Here is a 17,754-nt window from a genome sequence, read left to right as displayed (position 1 = left end):
TTACAAGCTTGTGCCACCCTAACTTTCCAGGGAGCACCTCACAGTTCCCACCAAACACCTACCCTGCAGCCCCAACAAGTGACCTGGCCTGGCCTGAATAGGTCATACATTTGCACACCTCTTCCTTTGCTCGTGTCCTCCCAGCACCTGGAATGTGCTTCCTCATCGCTTTGTCAGCCTGACGGATCTTTTCATTATCATTCCAGTCCCAGCCTAAATGCAACCTCTTCTCCAAACTTTTCTGACTCCTACACACAGAATTTATCATTCCTTCCTCTGTGCTCTGGTTTGCCTTTGTTAAAGAAAAATGTTTAAACTACCAGAAACCAAAGATTGAGCGCTGAATGGAAAAAGAAAAAAGGAAGATTTACTTTCAAGCAGGAAGCCCAATCTAGCATAGACTAGGAAAACTTCAGATCTGACAATGTGGGAGGAGAAAAGAGGTCATTTTCCAAAGCCAGGAGACTATGAACTGTCCCTTTCCCAGGTTAGGAAAGCAAAGTCCCTGGGTGTTCCTGAATGGTTGCTGACACCTGGGTTTTTATTTTTTATTTATTTACTTGTTTGTTTGTTTTATTTTTGGTTGCGCGCGAGCTTTCTCTAGTTGTGGCAAGCAGGGGCTGCCCTTCATTGCGATGCGCGGGCTTCTCATTGCAGTGGCTTCTCTTGTTGCAGAGGATGGGCTCTAGGTGCGTGGGCTTCAGTAGTTGTAGCTCGCGGGCTCTAGAGCGCAGGCTCAGTAGTTGTGGCGCACGGGCTTAGTTGCTCCGCAGCATGTGGGATCTTCCCGGACCAGGGCTCAAACCCATGTCCCCTGCATTGGCAGGTGGATTCTTAACCACTGCTCCACCAGGGAAGCCCCTACACCTGGGTTTCTAATTAGATAAGATCTGGCTTAGTTGGAGGTGATCTTCTGGGTACACATGTGGTGCCTGGTTCGGGTTGGGGTTGTGACATCCAGCTGCCTCTGCGTGTACGTGAGGTGCCTGAGTCAGGAGGGAATCACCCAGTTAGCAGCTTACCTCATCAGCAGCCAGGAGACCAAGTGAAGGCTCATGACCTACCTCCACACCAGCACAGTCACACACAGCACTGAAAATGTCATGTTTTTCTCCCCTATTAGAATTTTGTCTTTTTTTTTTTTTTCGCCACACCTTGTGGCTTGTGGGATCTTAGTTCCCCGACCAGGGATTGAACACGGGCCCTTGGCAGTGAAAGTGTGGAGTCCTAACCACTGGACTGCCAGGGAATTCCCTATTTTGTCTTTTTTTTTTTTTAACCTTATGTCTGAGTCACCCAGCCCCTGCCCCAGTGTTCAATACAGAGAGGATATTCAATTATTGCTTATTGCTTGACTTAAATAAGAGAATGCAGCAAAGTACCTACCTAGTATCTGACACATAATAGATGCTCAGTAAATTATAGCTCCTGTGGGAAGGACACATGAGGCCAAATAACTGGCAGGAATCTTTCTCCCAAGAACAACGAGGAAAGGATGCCTCTACCTTAAGCCCAATACAGCTGCTACAAATTACAAGGCTGCATCTTTCTGTAAGGAGCTGATACTCCAAATCAGCAAGCCATGTTCCACAGAGAGAGCAATCTAGAAACCCCCAGCACTGCTCCTTGGGACAGGCTCTACCCAGCTGTGTGTGGGGAATGGGGACAGAAAGCAGAATCCCATTTATACCTAGATTTTATTGGTGCCTTCATTTCGTGAAGAAGGTCACGTAGCTGGGAAATTTTAGCATCAGGATATAGCTGAAGCCAGTGGGGTCCAGAGCACAGGTTCTTTCCATAGTTCTGGGCAACCCTGTCATCACTCTGTACCCTGACTCTCTGCTCCTTTAAAGCTTCTGTTACCACTGAGTCCCCTTTAATGCCATTTAAATCATCTTAAGTATGCAGGCTTTGTATCCCCGGCTAGACTGTAAATTCCCTGAGGGCAGGGAGTGTGCCTTTCAGAGCTGGGGTTTGGAACTAAGGCTCCGTGAAAGCTGGTGGGAGAGTTACAGAATGGACCTATCCCAACACCAGCAGGCCTGCTCCCAGCTGCAGACCCTGGAGACCTGGGCTTCTGCAAGAAATCCGGAGGCAAATTCACAGTTTTTATTCTCTCTGAGAAAACCCTATCTGCTTCCATCAGCTTCCTTCTCAGCCCAACAACTCTGATAGCTATCTGCCCAACAATTCTGTAGAGTCAGATCTGACCAGGAGCTTCTTGTAAGCTCAGGGCAGTTGCAGAGGGAGTTGGAAACAGGAAACAAACAAAAAAAAGACCGGCAAGGTAAGGGAACAAGAGTGGCAACTAACCACGTACCCTCTGCACCAATCGCTTCTCTAGCCCTCTCCCCCAGAGGGCTTATCTCCTGCAGGGAGAGGTCTCCACCTGAGACTTGGGGCATGTGAGTCACACTTGAGGAGAGCTTCTTCCCTCTCCACCAGGATGAGTTCAGGCAGATTCAGTGCAGGGCAAGGGCCATGAGTCACCGGTGATGAAGAAAGAGTCAGGGAATGGGAGAGGGTGGGGCAGGCCCCTCTACTGTGTCAGCGTCCACAGCCTCCCTTCCTGTCTTTGGCCACGGATATCAAAGGCATTTCCTAGGCAGGTCAGGGTCTCTCAGCCTTGACACTATGAACACCTGGGGCTGGATCATTCTTTGTCGTGGCAGTTGTCCTACCCTAAGATGCTAGTAGCATCCCCACCTCACCCAATGTGACAACGAAAGATGTCTCCAGATGTTTCCAAATGTCCCCACTGGGTAGGAAGAAATGAGCCTGGTTTAGACCACTAGCCTTAGAGGGCTTCCTGCCTCTCCTTCCCTTCCTTCTACAGAAGGTTGGGCTGGGGTCTCAGTCTGCCGTATCTCCTCTCCCGTGGCTGCCTCTTCCTAGCAATTCCTGAATATTATTCCCTTATCTCGTCAAAGGGCTTACGGCTGCTTCTTTCAGGATTGTGGATGAAAAGGAGTAAGTAATGGTCATGGAGAAGTAATCAAGTTCCCTGAGCTTAAAGAGGGAAGGAAGAACCAGGACAGGACCCAGGAGTCCCCATCCTATGGTAACCAAAAGTCCTGATGGACTGAGGCAGCGTGGTCCAACAGACGCCTAATGTAAGCTACAGATATGGGCCACATATGTAATTTAAATTTTCTAGTAGTTAGTTACATTTTTTTAATTAAAAGAAACAGGTGAAATTACTTTCAAAAATATGTTTTACTCGGGGCTTCCCTGGTGGCGCAGTGGTTGGGAGTCCGCCTGCCAATGCATTGGACACGGGTTCATGCCCCAGTCCGGGAAGATCCCACATGCCACGGAGCGGCTGGACCCGTGAGCCATGGCCACTGAGCCTGAGCGTCTGGAGCCTGTGCTCTGCAACGGGACAGGCCACAACAGTGAGAGGCCCGCGTACCGCAAGAAAAAAAAAAAAGTTTTACTTAGCCCAATATGTTAAAAACATAGTCACTTCAGCATGTAGTCAATATTTCAAAATTAGTAATGAGCTATATTCCATTCTTTTTTTCATAGTAAGTCTTCAACATCTGAAGTGTATCTTTCTCTTACGACACATCTCAGTTGGGACCAGCCACCTTTCAAGAGCTCAGTAACCACATTGGCTAGAGGCTACCATCCTGGCTATGGCAGGACTGAGTCTTCTTACAGAGGGTGAGGTTCACCCCTGCCCTTCTCCCAGCACCAGGGGGCTTCCAGAGGCCAAGATCTTGGGAACACAGTGAGGCAATCTAATCTCCAAGTAGATATTTGTAACTTAGGGAAAAAGATACCCATTTCAAGGGGCACCTACCCCACCCAAAACAATGCCCACTCCTGGACCCATAAACAAAGCAGCCTGCTGGTTGTCTGTTAGGCCCTTTCCAGAGACTTGGACCTCAAACATTCCACACCACACCCCATGTCAGAAGAAAGTTATAAATCCTCAGGGTGTATATTAACCTAACCCCACCCCACACAGAGACGTTCTCCCAGCAGTCAGGTACTTCCACCCAGGCTTTACACACCCTGCTTCTCCCCCTGGTACTCAGTGTGCCTAATGCAAGACTGTAGACCCATGGGGCCCTCAGACCCTGCCCTGTGTGTCATGATCAGTTCACCAACCCTTCACCCACATCTGCTTCCTGGTAGACAGAGATCATGTTCCGTTGAGCCTAGAGCCTCTGTTCGATTGATAAATTCCCAAGCCTGATGGACTCATTTCTAGTTAAGGTACAAGACCTAGGATTGGGGCCCCTGATGGAGACTTATAACCTCTCATTATGGGTGGGATCCTCCCCTGTCCTTGTTCTGCCAGGATGTACATCCTGAAATCCACTCGTCCCAGCTCAAACAAAGATGGTGCAGGGGCTTGGATAGGAAAAGATGGAAAAATGCTGAGGCTAAGGGGAAGAAATTCCAAAATTTTCCAAACATTTTTTCACTGGATATGTTCCCAGATAATCATTCAGCAGCTTTAAAGTTTGTTTGTTTAATCTTTATATTCCTAGTACATGAGACCTGGCATATAGTAGGATCTCAATTAATACATGTATGAATTTGCTGTAGGTGGCAAACACAGCCCACACTCTGGGAGGGAAGGGGGGGGGGGGTCTCTGAGAGGTCTCCATGTTTGAAGCTTAGGAAGGAATGAGCCCTTATCTGCAGTTTTCCAGTGTCCTGACCCTTTATCCACAGAGGATTGGGTGGACAGCTAGATTTATGACTCATGAGGTCAGTTCCAGCATCCTACCTGTGCCAAGCCTGTGCTCCAGGCTCACCTCCCTGCGTGGTCATTCAAGCCCCATCCCCAACTGTAAAGACTCTTATCCAGTCCCCTTACCCTTGGGGCCACTGTTCAAGTTCCACTCACTTTTCTGGTTTTCAGGAGCCTCTTCAGTTCTGGCTCTTGGGGATTTCCTCTCCTTAGATTTGAGCGCAATCATATCTTTCAAATTATTTTGTTAGTCGGGTTTTTTTTCCTGTATTTCTGTGTTTGAGATAGAAAGGGCTTCCAGTTTTCTCTGTTAAAGTAACTGCGTTAGACCCAAGATGGGAGTCGTGCTAAGCCCCACGTCAGCAAACAAAAACTGAACTAAATTTCTTTGCTCTGACAGAAAAGGAAGCCCTAGGTCAACTCATCACTGCTTACCTGCTCAGCCCAAGTTACCTGACCAGAATCCAAGACTTCCCTTTTCTCCATATGAGGAAAGCAACCCTGCTTTACCCAATCAGCCAATGCCCAGTTTCACTTCCTTGTTCCTGCTCGTGTGGGTCTGTAAAAATTTCTCACCTTGTACATCTCTTCAGAGCTCCTTTCTATCGGCTAGACTGGATGCTGTCTGACTCATGAATCACTGAATTAAAGCCTACTAGATCACTAAATTGCCTGTGGAAATTTTTCTTTTAACACAGGTAAGTCTCCCATACTGACTGAAAATGCCAGGCTGACATACTAATGCAAATCTGATCATCTAAATTTGGGGCTGAAAACCCTTCATTGATTCCCATTTCCTTCAGTGTGGAGTCCAAAGAGCATACGTAGCAAGGCCTCTCATAATCTGACCTGGGTTGATTTCCTGGGCTGCTTCTCAGGCAACCCCATCCTCACACCCTTCATGCCAACATCCCTGACATATCTGCTGTGCCCCCCAGTCAGCCATGGTCTCTTGCACCTCCTCCCTTTACATATGCTACGTATCCGCCTGGGACATTCTACCCCCCTCACTCCCACTCACCCAAATGTCATTTTCCACAGGAAGCATTCCCTCGCATCGACTCTGCAAGCCTGAGTCAATCCCCCACTTTCACGTTTGCGCTCTCTTAGTCCGCCCAATTTCTTCTCACAGTGTATTATAATTATCTATCCTCATGGAATTATTTTCATTTCCTCAGGAAACACCAGGTTAAGCCTCCAGCAACCATTTTGTTCTATAAGACTCTACCCAGAGGCAAATTATCCAGGAGGCTGACAAACCAAGGCTTCAGGGCTCCTTACCTGCCAGGACTCTTCCAAGGCCCTGGGAAGGCCATAGCTATGTGTTGACGTCATCAGGTGTTTTTTGTAAAGTTTTAGAAAGAAGGTATTTTAGCCACAATTGGTTAAAACCACTGTATCTGGGCTTTCCTGGTGGTGCAGTGGTTTAGAATCCACCTGCCAATGCAGGAGACACGGCTTCGAGCCCTGGTGCGGGAAGATCCCACACGCCGCGGAGCAACTAAGCCCGTGCACCACAACTACTGAGCCTGCGCTCTAGGACCCACAACTACTGGGCCCGCATGCTACAATTACTGAGGCCTGCGCACCTTGAGCCCGTGCTTCGCAACAGGAGAGGCCACTGCAGTGAGAGGCTCGCGCACCGCAACGAAGAGTAGCCCCCGCTCGCTGCAACTAGAGAAAGCCCGCAAGCAGTAACGAAGACACAACGCAGCCAAAAATAAATAAACAAACGAACAAAAAACACTGTATCTTTCCACCTTGATTTCCCCTCCATCCTCCTACCCTCCTGCAGCTTTCGAGTGACTGCAGGTGTTATGAAGTCCAGCTAAGGGGTAGTTGAGGTGAGAATATACTATGCTTGGGTTTATTGAATATATTTATATGATTTGTAAATGGTTTGGAATTTAGTTCAGTTATCGGTAGTCATCCCAGGGGAGAATGGCTTCTAGCAACACTGATATCACCCGCTGTACCAACTCTCCCAGAATCATGCATGAAAGTGCAGAGCCAGAGCTCAGATCAGTACACTCATGTGACCTACAGCACTCAGATGCATGTGGGTTTGAAATGGGCAGAGAAGATAGTCTCTGGAAACCTCTTTCAACCATGAGACTTAACTAATACAAATACCATGCAATTGTTTTATATTGTAATATTTTGGTATGTGTCAGCTACAGAACATTTTTAATTTGTTGTGATTTATTTTCTCATCCATTCCAAGGAATCATTTTTTGTATGTAATTTTGTATTCTTTTTCTTAATGACGCCCCTGCAAAGATAAAATCTCCAAGCCCCATGAAACTTGGACTTGTCCCTACAGCTAACCCTCTGCCTCAGCTGACCCACTTTCTCTCACTCAGAAATTTGGAATCTGGGGACTTCCAGCAGTTAGGACTCGGCGCTTTCACTGCAGTGGGCCTGGGTTCGATCCCTGGTCAGGGAACTAGAATCCTGCAAGCTGCATGGCCAAAAAAAACAAGAAGAAATTTGGAATTGGGATTTCTGTATCCCTGGAACTGTAACATGTAAACACAAAAGCCGTGGGGTTATCACGTTTCTCTCTATGGATGAAGTACTGGAGAAAGCTAGTAGGCAGAGTAGCCTGAGGCAAAGAGTTGTGTCTACTTTGCTGCCTACTGGTTCCTGTCTTTTCCCTTCCTGTAGGGTCTGTTTTAGTTTTCTACTGCAGAAATGAAAATTACCCCAAAAGTTAGTAGCTTAAAATAACAAACATTCCTTATCTCACGGTTTCTGCAAGTCAAATATTCCAGAGCCACTGAGCCAAGTGTTTCTGCTCAAGGTTTCTCATGAGACTGCAGTCAAGATGTCAGCCAGAAACCTTGTACAACCCTAGTGGGAATGGAAATTGGTTCAGCCATTCTGAAAGCAGTGTGCCAGTTCCTCAAAAAATTAAAAATAGAAATGCCTTCTGATCCAGCAATCCCACTTCTGGATATATATCCAAAGGAAATAATGTCAGGATCTAAAGAGATATCCATGATTATTGCAGCATTATTCACAATAGCCAAGATATGGAAACTCCCTAAACGTCAACAAATGAATGCATAAAGAAAATGGTATGGGCTTCCCTGGTGGCGCAGTGGTTGAGAGTCCGCCTGCCGATGTGGGGGACACGGGTTCATGCCCCGGTCCGGGAGGATGCCACATGCCGCGGAGCGGCTGGGCCCGTGAGCCATGGCTGCTGAGCCTGTGCGTCGGAGCCTGTGCTCCGCAACGGGAGAGGCCACAACAGTGAGAGGCCCGCGTACCGCAAAAAAAAAAAAAAAAAAGTTGTGATTTTGTGTAGGTGAGAGTTATTCAGTAGATAAGTAACTGACACCTGGCTTTTTTACCCTTACGTAAGTGTATAAAACATTTTATATAACTTCATGCATTCAACAAATATACAGTCTACTCTGATGGTGGACTGAGTCCTGGAGATAACGTGATGAATAAGAAAGTCCCTGTCCTCAAGGAATATATAGTCTTGCATTAAAATCCTTGTCAGACTGTGTGTCCCAACTACCCCTGGGTGCCTCTGCCTGTAACCATCAGCCTCTGCAACCTGCTCTCACTTACTGAGCATCCCCCATTTCTGGGTACTGGATGGAATATTGAGGCCAAGAGCCCCTGTCTTTGAGAAGTGGCTGTTTTAGAAGGGACCAGATGGTCAGAGAAACACAGTTGTCTGAAGTTTAATTTTAATGTTCTGTGAATACTTTTTCCCCTTGAACGCTGCAGGGGATCTGGACCAAAGACTGTGAGTGGGTGAAAGGAATAGAGAAATGAAAAACTAAAAATGACAAAAAAGGGAAGCAATGATACATTCTCACTTGAGAAATAACTGAGAAGAGATTGCAGGGGGTTGACGTGGGTGTATGCAAGTGATATGTAAATGTGACATCCACGACAGCTCAAATTGTTACAGTCCTTTTGTTTTACATAGTTGAATGTTGGTCATTGGGAATATTCTCCTGGGACCTATCGTGCAAATTTACTGACCACTAATCTCACTCACCCTCACTACCTATTTAATCAAGTGATTAAGGTGAGACATTTTTCCAATCTGACCCTTAGCATCTTTTTTTGCATGGCAGAGTTAGATACATAATCTTCAAATTTCTTCCATGTGATACATGTTCTTAGAACAGAGAGTGATCGATTTCTTTGTCCTCAGTGTTTCCAAAGAAACTACCCCAGGATTTTAACATTTCTTGAAAGGCTAAATCATGGTGAATAGGTAGGAGGAAGAAAAGGAGAGGATAGGAAAAGAAAGTTGTGGGAAAGAATTAAATATAAAAGGAAGCATAAGAGAAGATAGAAAAATAGAGATGAACTTGACAAAAGCTTGTAAAAAACTTCCCCACAACTCCCTAGGATCCACATAAACGCAGAGTCATAGGTCATCTGTTCCTTCCCAGCAGGAGCATCGGCCACAGTGCTGGGTATATATTAAGTTCTCAAATATTTTAAGTTGTTGAACTGAGCCAGATTGAATTCCATTTCATTGAATTTATTGTCTCTATGGCTAGCAAAGTCCCCAGTACTAGAGGGGTCAGAGCAGAGGTATAACGCCCACCTGGTGGGGATGTCGACAAGGTGAATCACACAACAGCCAACGCCTTTTGGAGGGACCCCTGATGTCCCTTCCAGCTCTGCGAGTCTACGTCTCTATGACAATTTAGTCAGATTCGATTGAATTGAATTCCCTGAAACTCAAATTTTAAGCTCAGAAACACCTGAGTCTGTATTTGCAAATCCTGTTGTAGCCTGCTCTGCCCCAGATCTAATCAATTATTCCCATGTCCAATACCCAATGATCCTTTTGGGCTTAATTGTTGGGGAAAGTAACAACCTATCAGATTCTCTGGTCCTGCTGCCCTTCCTGAGATGCCATTAGTCAATTTTCAGTTCACTTTTCTGTTCCTTTCATTTCCCCCAAGTCAATTTCTTCTATTATTCAACCAATAAGCGTTTATTGAGGACCACTGCATATCCTGCCTACGTGCTTGGAACTATATAGAATACAGAACATGCAAACATCTTTGTCCCTGCCCTCCAAGGTGCCTAGAGTTTGGCTGGAGAGGCAAAACTGCCACATGTTTAGTAATTTTCAAAATGAGCTTAAGGCAGTTTGTAACCAAGGACCAAGTGCACGTCCATGGTGAAAATGCTGTAGGAGTTCAGAAAAAAGGAATATAGCTTTCAATTTGGGTGGTCTGGGGGGGGATTTTTTTTTAATATTTTTTATTTGTTATACAAATTTTAAAAGTTACTTTCCATTTACAGTTATTACAAAGTATTGGCTATATTCACCATGGAGTAGGAGAATTTTAAATTGGACATTTAAATATGGGATAGATGCATCTTAACTGGAGAAGAAAGAAGGCTATCTTAAGCTGGAAGAACAAGAAGAAGACAGTAATTAGAGCAGGGCATTACATGTAAAGGCCTGAGTGGATGGAGGACAGGGGCAGCCCACGCTGAGACACATGGGAATTGAAGCTGAAGGGTTCAGCACAGAATAACAGGCAGCTATAGCAATGTTTCTAAAAGCTGTCATCCTCAACATCTTCAGTCCTTGAGGCTGAAATCCAGCCACATTAACACTGGGGGCTATTTATGACTGAGGGAGAAAGTGTTTTGTAGTCATCAGCTCTCCAAGGCTCATTCCAGCTACTTCCCACACTCAGCACCATCTCAGGAATGAAGCATGTGCTGGCAGCAGTGAGCATTATTTGCAACAAGGTTGGCAATCCGCTGGCTAGAAGAGAAGGTGGGGTGAGATGTGGAGGTTTGAGTGAGAAAGGTAGATGGAGGAGGAAGGTTGAAGTGACAGACTGTAAGAAAGGTGAAGAAGAGGAGGCGTGCCTGAGAGATGATCATTAGTAAGCAGAGACATGTTCAGACAAAATTCCTCGCCACTTGCTGTGTGCGGCCCTGGGTCATTTCAGCGCCCTTGTGGCTGGACAGCACTCCCTCCAGGTTTGCTCTTCCTATTGGCCACTCAGAGTCTGTATGTGGTATCATTCCACTTCTATCTCAGATTCACCTTTTTCTTCTTCATTCTAATCACAATTTACCAATCACAGCCATTTAACAACCTTCAGCTGGCTGCTTCATGGATTTCTGACACCTCCTTGGAGATGCCGGCATTTACTACCCCAAGGAAAATCTAGTCCACCACGATGGAATCAAATAGGTTACCCTTTTTGTCTTTGTTTCCAGGCAGACAAAACTATATTCGGAAATTAGTGAATCTAAATTGCAATCCATAGTCAATTAAGTTATCATTAACCAGAAGCACACTTAGTGCCAGCACTACACCGATCTACACACTTTATGTGCTGCATTTCACTTGGTTCTCCCAGCATTCCTTGTGAGCAGGGATTTTCAACCTCTCTACAGATGAGGAACCTGGAAGTCATAGAGACTATGTAATTTATACAAGGCTATACAACTAATAAATGTCAGAACCAGGATTTAAGTCTGATTTAAGTGATTCCCAAGGCCACATTAGTGTGGACCACAGAATTTTAGGTGAAACACAAGTTAACAAATTTATCTTAGTTTTTATTTTAGTTTGCATATGTTAATTTGGTGAGTTCCTAGAGTCCTTTGTATTCAGCTCCTACCAGGTACCTATTCCTGCTTCCCTTAGATATTGAAGACAAGGACTTACCTAAGACAGTTTGCAGTTTCTTGTAAATGGTAGGTATTCGACTCATAGCTATTAAATGAATTAATAAATGAATTCCTACACACATGCATGAGTGAGTTAACAGTAGGCATTTATAAATAAGGATTTGAATGTGTAATAAAGAGAGAAGATAGTCAAAGTGGGATAAGAGGAAGTTTCCATTTTTCCTTCATAGAGCAAACAGTTCAAATATAGACACCAAATCCATCCAGGTCACACTTTTTGACCCTCCATTAATACAGTGGATTAAGTAGTCATTCCTGGCTCTCCTGCCAACCTAAGCCCAGTGTCACAGACCCAATAACCACTCCTACTCCTTCACCCTTGCCTGCCTCAAAGTATAGAGGTTTCATAAGCCAGACACTCTCTTTCCCTCACCTTTGTGGTTAGAGATGAACATGTGACCTACTTCTGGCCAATGAGCTTCCAGGAGAAATTAGCTAGCTGGCTTCTGAGGAAGAAATTTGTTCATTGATTAAAAGAAGTCTACCACCAAATTTATTATTAAATAAAGAATAAATATCCTTATCACTTAAGGTACCTTGCTTGAGTTTTCTGTTACTTATAACTGGGCAGATGTAATACAGTTGACCCTTGAACAACATGGCTTTGAATTGTGCAGATCCACTTATACCAGGATTCTTTTTCAATAAATACATATTACTGTACTACATGATCTGCAGTTGGTTGAATGCATGGATGAAGAACCACAGATATGGAAGACTGACTATAAAGCTATACTGGAATTTTCAGGTGTGTAGAGGGCAGCCACCCCTAACCCCTGCATTGTTCAAAAGTAAACTATATATTCATCTAATAATTCCATTTAATTCAGTAGATTATGTTTTTAAGCCCCTACTAAGAACTAAGCCCTGGGCTTCCCTGGTGGCGCAGTGGTTGAGAGTACGCCTGCCGATGCAGGGGACACGGGTTCATGCCCCGGTCCGGGAAGATCCCACATGCCGCGGAGCGGCTGGGCCCGTGAGCCATGGCCGCTGAGCCTGCGCGTCCGGAGCCTGTGCTCTGCAACGGGAGAGGCCACAGCAGTGAGAGCCTTGCATACCGCGAAAAAAAAAAAAAAAAAAGAACTAAGCCCTGTTCTCTTCAAACTTTCCACTAAATCTGCCATCCTCTGACATGTCCTTACTCTTCCTTCTGTCTTTACCTCCTGGGAAATAGTTGGTCTTTCCTCTCCTCTATTTTACATTCTATAGGTCTATAAGAAAACATCTGCTTGATTGATTCTATTTCAAAATAGAGAAGGAAGGAGATTAGCGTTTATCCATGTTTTGTGAGCATTGTCTCATGTGAATCTTTACCATCACACTTTGGGGTAAGTATTTTACCCCTGTTTTGCAAAGGGAAAAACTCAGGGTAACTGACTCAAGGTTATACAATTTGTAAAAGTGATGAAGCCAGGTTGTCTTAACCTGTTTAATTGCAAAAGCCATACTCTTTATACCTCATTCTTTCCCACCTACTCTCACTTCCGCATAAATTGGTTCCTTCGGGCTTATGCTGTTTGAACAATCTAAACTACCCACACATGCACTTCCATTTCTCTATCTGTATTTGTACAATTTACAGTCAACACTTGGTTATCAACATCTGTGGGGAGAGAGCAGTTACACAGATATTCCAAACATAACTCATGTTTGTCTCAGAAACCCACAAGGTAATTTGTTTTTATAGCAGATTTTCCTTCTAATCATGTTTTCTTCAAGCTAACGCTAAGATAAATTTGAACTTTCTAAATACACAGTGATGGCAGAGTAAAACCGCTCAAGCTGAGGAAGGCAACCACCTGGTAGGATTACAATACCTGTAGTATTGTTACAGCAGCCCTAGCAAATAAACACACCCTACTTTCAAATCTTTTAGGTAAATAGCTAGACGTGGAATTACCACATGATCTGATTAATCATACGGTAATTCTATGTTTAACTTTTTGAGGAACCTGCTGCACCATTGTACATCCCCACCAGCAATGCACCAGGGTTCCAAGTTCTCTACATCCTCACCAACACTTGTTATTTTCTGGGGTCTTTCTGTTTGTTTGTTTGTTTTTAGTATTTATTGATGCATTTGGCTGCACCTGGTCTTAGCTGCAGCACGCGGGATCTTCCTTGCAGCATGCAAACTCTTTGTTGCAGGGTGTGGGATCTAGTTCCCTGACCAGGGATCGAACCCGAGCCCCCTGAATTGGGAGCGTGGAGTCTTAGCCACTGGACCACCAGAGAAGTCTTCTGGGGTCCTTTTTTTTTTTTTTTAATTTATTTTTGGCTGCATTGGGTCTTCATTGCTGTGCGCAGCCTTCTCATTGTGGTGGCTTCTCTTGTTGTGGAGCACGGGCTCTAGGCGCAGGGGCTTTAGTAGTTGCAGCACACGGGCTCAGTAGTTGTGGGTGCAGGCTCTAGAGCGCAGGCTCCGTAGTTGTGGCGCACGGGCTTAGTTGCTCCGCGGTATGTGGGATCTTCTCAGACCAGGGATCGAACCCATGTCCCCTGCACTGGCAGGCGGATTCTTAACCACTGCACCACCAGGGAAGTCCCTAGATAAACTTTGATGTGTGTTTCTTTTATATATATATATGGGTCACAGTTTGTTTTGTTGTGGTTTTTGTTTGTTTTTGTTTTGTTTTTTGTTTGTTTTGACCGCTCTGAGCAGCTTGCAGGATCTTAGTTCCCTGACCAGGGATTGAACCTGGGCCACAGGGGTGAAAGGACCAAGTCCTAATCATGGGACCACCAGGGAATTTCCCACAGTTTTTTGTTTTTTTTAATTATGCTTTCATAGACTAAAAGATACAAGCCAAATTTATGATAATGGTTGTCTCTAAGAAGGGAAAGGCTTGGGACTGGGGTAGAACACATGGGGATTTCAATGACCATTAATAATGTTGTTTCTCTGATTAAAAAAAGATCTGAAGTATATATAGCAAAAACATTTACAGTTATTAACTCAAAGTGGTGGACATATGGTATTACATTTGTCTCTATTTTCAACTGAAAAACTTTTTTCCCAAAAAGTAGAGCAGTAAAGTACCAAACCATCTTTTTGGGGCAAGATAGAAAGTTCTATGCACTCATTAATCCCAAATTATTGACCATACACCATTTAAGAGGATGAAAGCCTTGTCTAAAGATTTGTACACTGGGACCCAGGAGACATGAGTTGAAGTTTTGAGTCCAACACTAATTAGGTGCATGACCCTGGGTAGGAAATTTCCTTTCTTTGAATATCACTTTGGTTTCCTCCAAGATAAATACTGAAAAATGATGGTGCATACCACTCTACTTATGAATTTTGAACTATAAACGAAGTGAAAAGAATTGCAAGAAAGGTTGATCTTTCTGTGATGCTGCAGTGCTTTTTAAAACACTCTCATGCTTATTGCAGCATCATTCACAATAGCCAAGGTATAGAAACAACCTCAGTGCCCATCACCAGATGAATGCATAAAGCAGATATGGTGCGTGTGTGTGTGTAGTATATACCATATATACATGGTATATGGTAAATATAATGGAATGTTCTTCAGCCATGAGAAAGAAGGACATCCTTCCATTTGCAACAATATGGATGGACCTTGAAGACATTATGAAAATGAGATAAGTCAGACAGAGAGAGACATACCATGTGACATCACTTATATGTGGAACCTAAAAAAGTCAAATTCATAAACACAGAGTAAAATGGTGGTTATGGGGGGCTGGAGAACGGGAGGATAGGAGAGCTGTCAAGGGTACAAACTTGCATGAAATAGTAACTAAGTCCTAGAGATCTACTAATGCACAGTGTAGTGAACACAGACAACAATACTGTATTGTAACCATCAACCTTGCTAAGAGACTAGATCTTAATTATTCCAACCACTAAAAAGAAATGATAGGGCTTCCCTGGTGGCGCAGTGGTTGAGAGTCCGCCTGCTGATGCAGGGGACGTGGGTTCGGGCCCCGGTCCGGGAAGATGCCACGGAGCGGCTAGGCCTGTGAGCCATGGCCGCTGGGCCTGCGTGTCCGGAGCCTGTGCTCCACAACGAGAGAGGCCACAACAGTAAGAGGCCCACATACCGTGGAAAAAAAAAAAAAAGAAAGGATAATTACATGACATGATAGAGTGCTAATTATCACTACAATGGCAATATATTACAATATATAAATGTATCAAACTGACGTTGTACACCTTAAATTTACCAAATGCTATATGTCAAATATATTTCAATTTAAAAAATAAAAATATTCTTGAAAGGTTCAAACATGTACAAAGCAGAGAGTATGATAAATTAACACCCGTTTACCTACCATTCACCTTCAACAATTAACAGTTCATAGCATCTCTAACATCACTACTCCTCCCACCCAGATTTTCTTACCTTTTAATATAATTTATTTTATATTTATAATGTATTTTAATATAATTTTTAAAGTTGCAAGAATAATACAGGAACTCTATGTGGCTTTTATAGTCACCAATTATTTATATTTTGCCCAATTATATGTATATGTACATAATAAATATATAAAATATTCATGTAACAATATATATAAATTTTTTCCAAACCATTTATCACTAAATAGTGAACAGTTCCTAAGAATAAGTCACTCTCCTACGTAGCCAGTAAAGCTATCAGAACGGGGACATTTCACAGTTATATAGTACTATTAGTTAATGAACCTTCATGTTCATATCTTGTCAATACTCCAAAGTATCCTTTATATTTTTCCCCATGAACCCACCCAGATGATTTTTTTTTTTAATGCCAATGTCCTATTATTTCCTGGTACTCTTTTTAAATGTCCAGATATGTCCCCTTTTTTCTTTCTTTCTTTCTTTGTTTATTTTTGGCTGTGTTGGGTCTTCGTTGCTGCACATGGGCTTTCTCTAGTTGTGGCGAGCGGGGGCTACTCTTCATTGCGGTGCATGGGCTTCTCATTGCGGTGGCTTCTCTTGTTGTGGAGCACAGGCTCTAGGCACACGGACTTCAGTAGCTGTGGCACTTGGGCTCAGTAGTTGTGGCTCACAGGCTCTAGAGCACAGGTTCAGTAGTTGTGGTGCATGGGTTTAGTTGCTCCGCAGCATGTGGGATCTTCCCGGACCAGGGATCAAACCCGTGTCCCCTGCATTGGCAGGCAGATTCTTAACCACTGCACCACCAGGGAAGTCCCTATGTCCCTTTTTTTTAATGTTAATGCCTAGACTTTGCTGGTGCCCTAAGCATGTTCTTGCTCTTTCCATTGGGTAATCTCATCCTGACTCAGAGCATCACACCTCAGCTGGGAGCGCACTGGGCTAGACGCTCTGTAATTCTCTTCCTGATTCCAGAACCACAACCAACCCCATTCCAGTAGCCTCAGCTGAGCCCAGAAAGGGACAGTCTCAGGGGAGCAGTGTCAGGAGACCAATGGTTAGGGGAGGAAGCCGTGTCCCCAGCCCCAAAGCACAGTCAGAGAGACAAAAAGGAGGGAAAAAGCCACAACTGGGAGATGACCAGTGGGTGTTTTTGTTCCTGGTTAACGATTCCCTTTGCTCTTCCTTTTGCCCATTGGCATTTCCTATGCTTAGAAGTTAGCTTCATTTCTGAAAATATAATTTTTTTACTTGCTAATATAAATAAACTACTCATTCCATTAACAAGGCCAGCAGCACCTCCTCAGATGATTCCCTGGTGGCTGAAGCCAGGAGAGCTTCCTAGAGAGGGTCAGGTCCCAGAATGTCTGCCCCTGTGCCCCCAACTCCCCTCTGTGCTCCACCACGGCTGGGACCCAGAAACAACAAGAAAAGGAACCTAGCTCCAGCCTGCTCTAGCCCTAGACTCACACTCCATGGAGCTCATGTCACCAACTCTTTCAACCAGTATAAGAGCCCAGACTAGGTCCTCAGCATCCAGCAGAGGCTCCCCTGGGTCCTTTAGTCAGAACAGCTGGGTAGACTGTCCTCCAGGTTCCTGCAAGCTCCCAATGGGGCAAGACGACTTCTTTTTATCCAGAATCCAGGGAGGAGACAGAAGGGCTCTTACTTGCTCCTGCTGAGTCTTCCTGCTGGCAAGATGGAACCATAAGCTCCTCAAGGAGACCCTAATCTCCCTCTGCCTCAAGACCAAAGCAAGTGACCAAAATCTGCAGGGCATGATCTCTTCTTCCCTGAGGCCTGAAGCTTCCAGGAACCCAGGAGGGGATATGGACCTGGGTGTGTCCATGAGGGCATGGGGCTATAGCCTTATAAACTCTGGCAGGACCGGGATGCAGCCACAGCTTCAGTCCTGAGTGCCATTGTCTCCTTTGCCTGAGCTGTGTGCCTTGTCATTGGACCTGGATGTGTGGCCACCTCAGAAACAGCTCTA

This window comes from Delphinus delphis, chromosome 8 (assembly GCF_949987515.2).
Source record: "Delphinus delphis chromosome 8, mDelDel1.2, whole genome shotgun sequence".
Lineage (NCBI taxonomy): Eukaryota > Metazoa > Chordata > Mammalia > Artiodactyla > Delphinidae > Delphinus > Delphinus delphis.
This window is presented reverse-complemented; position numbering follows the sequence as displayed.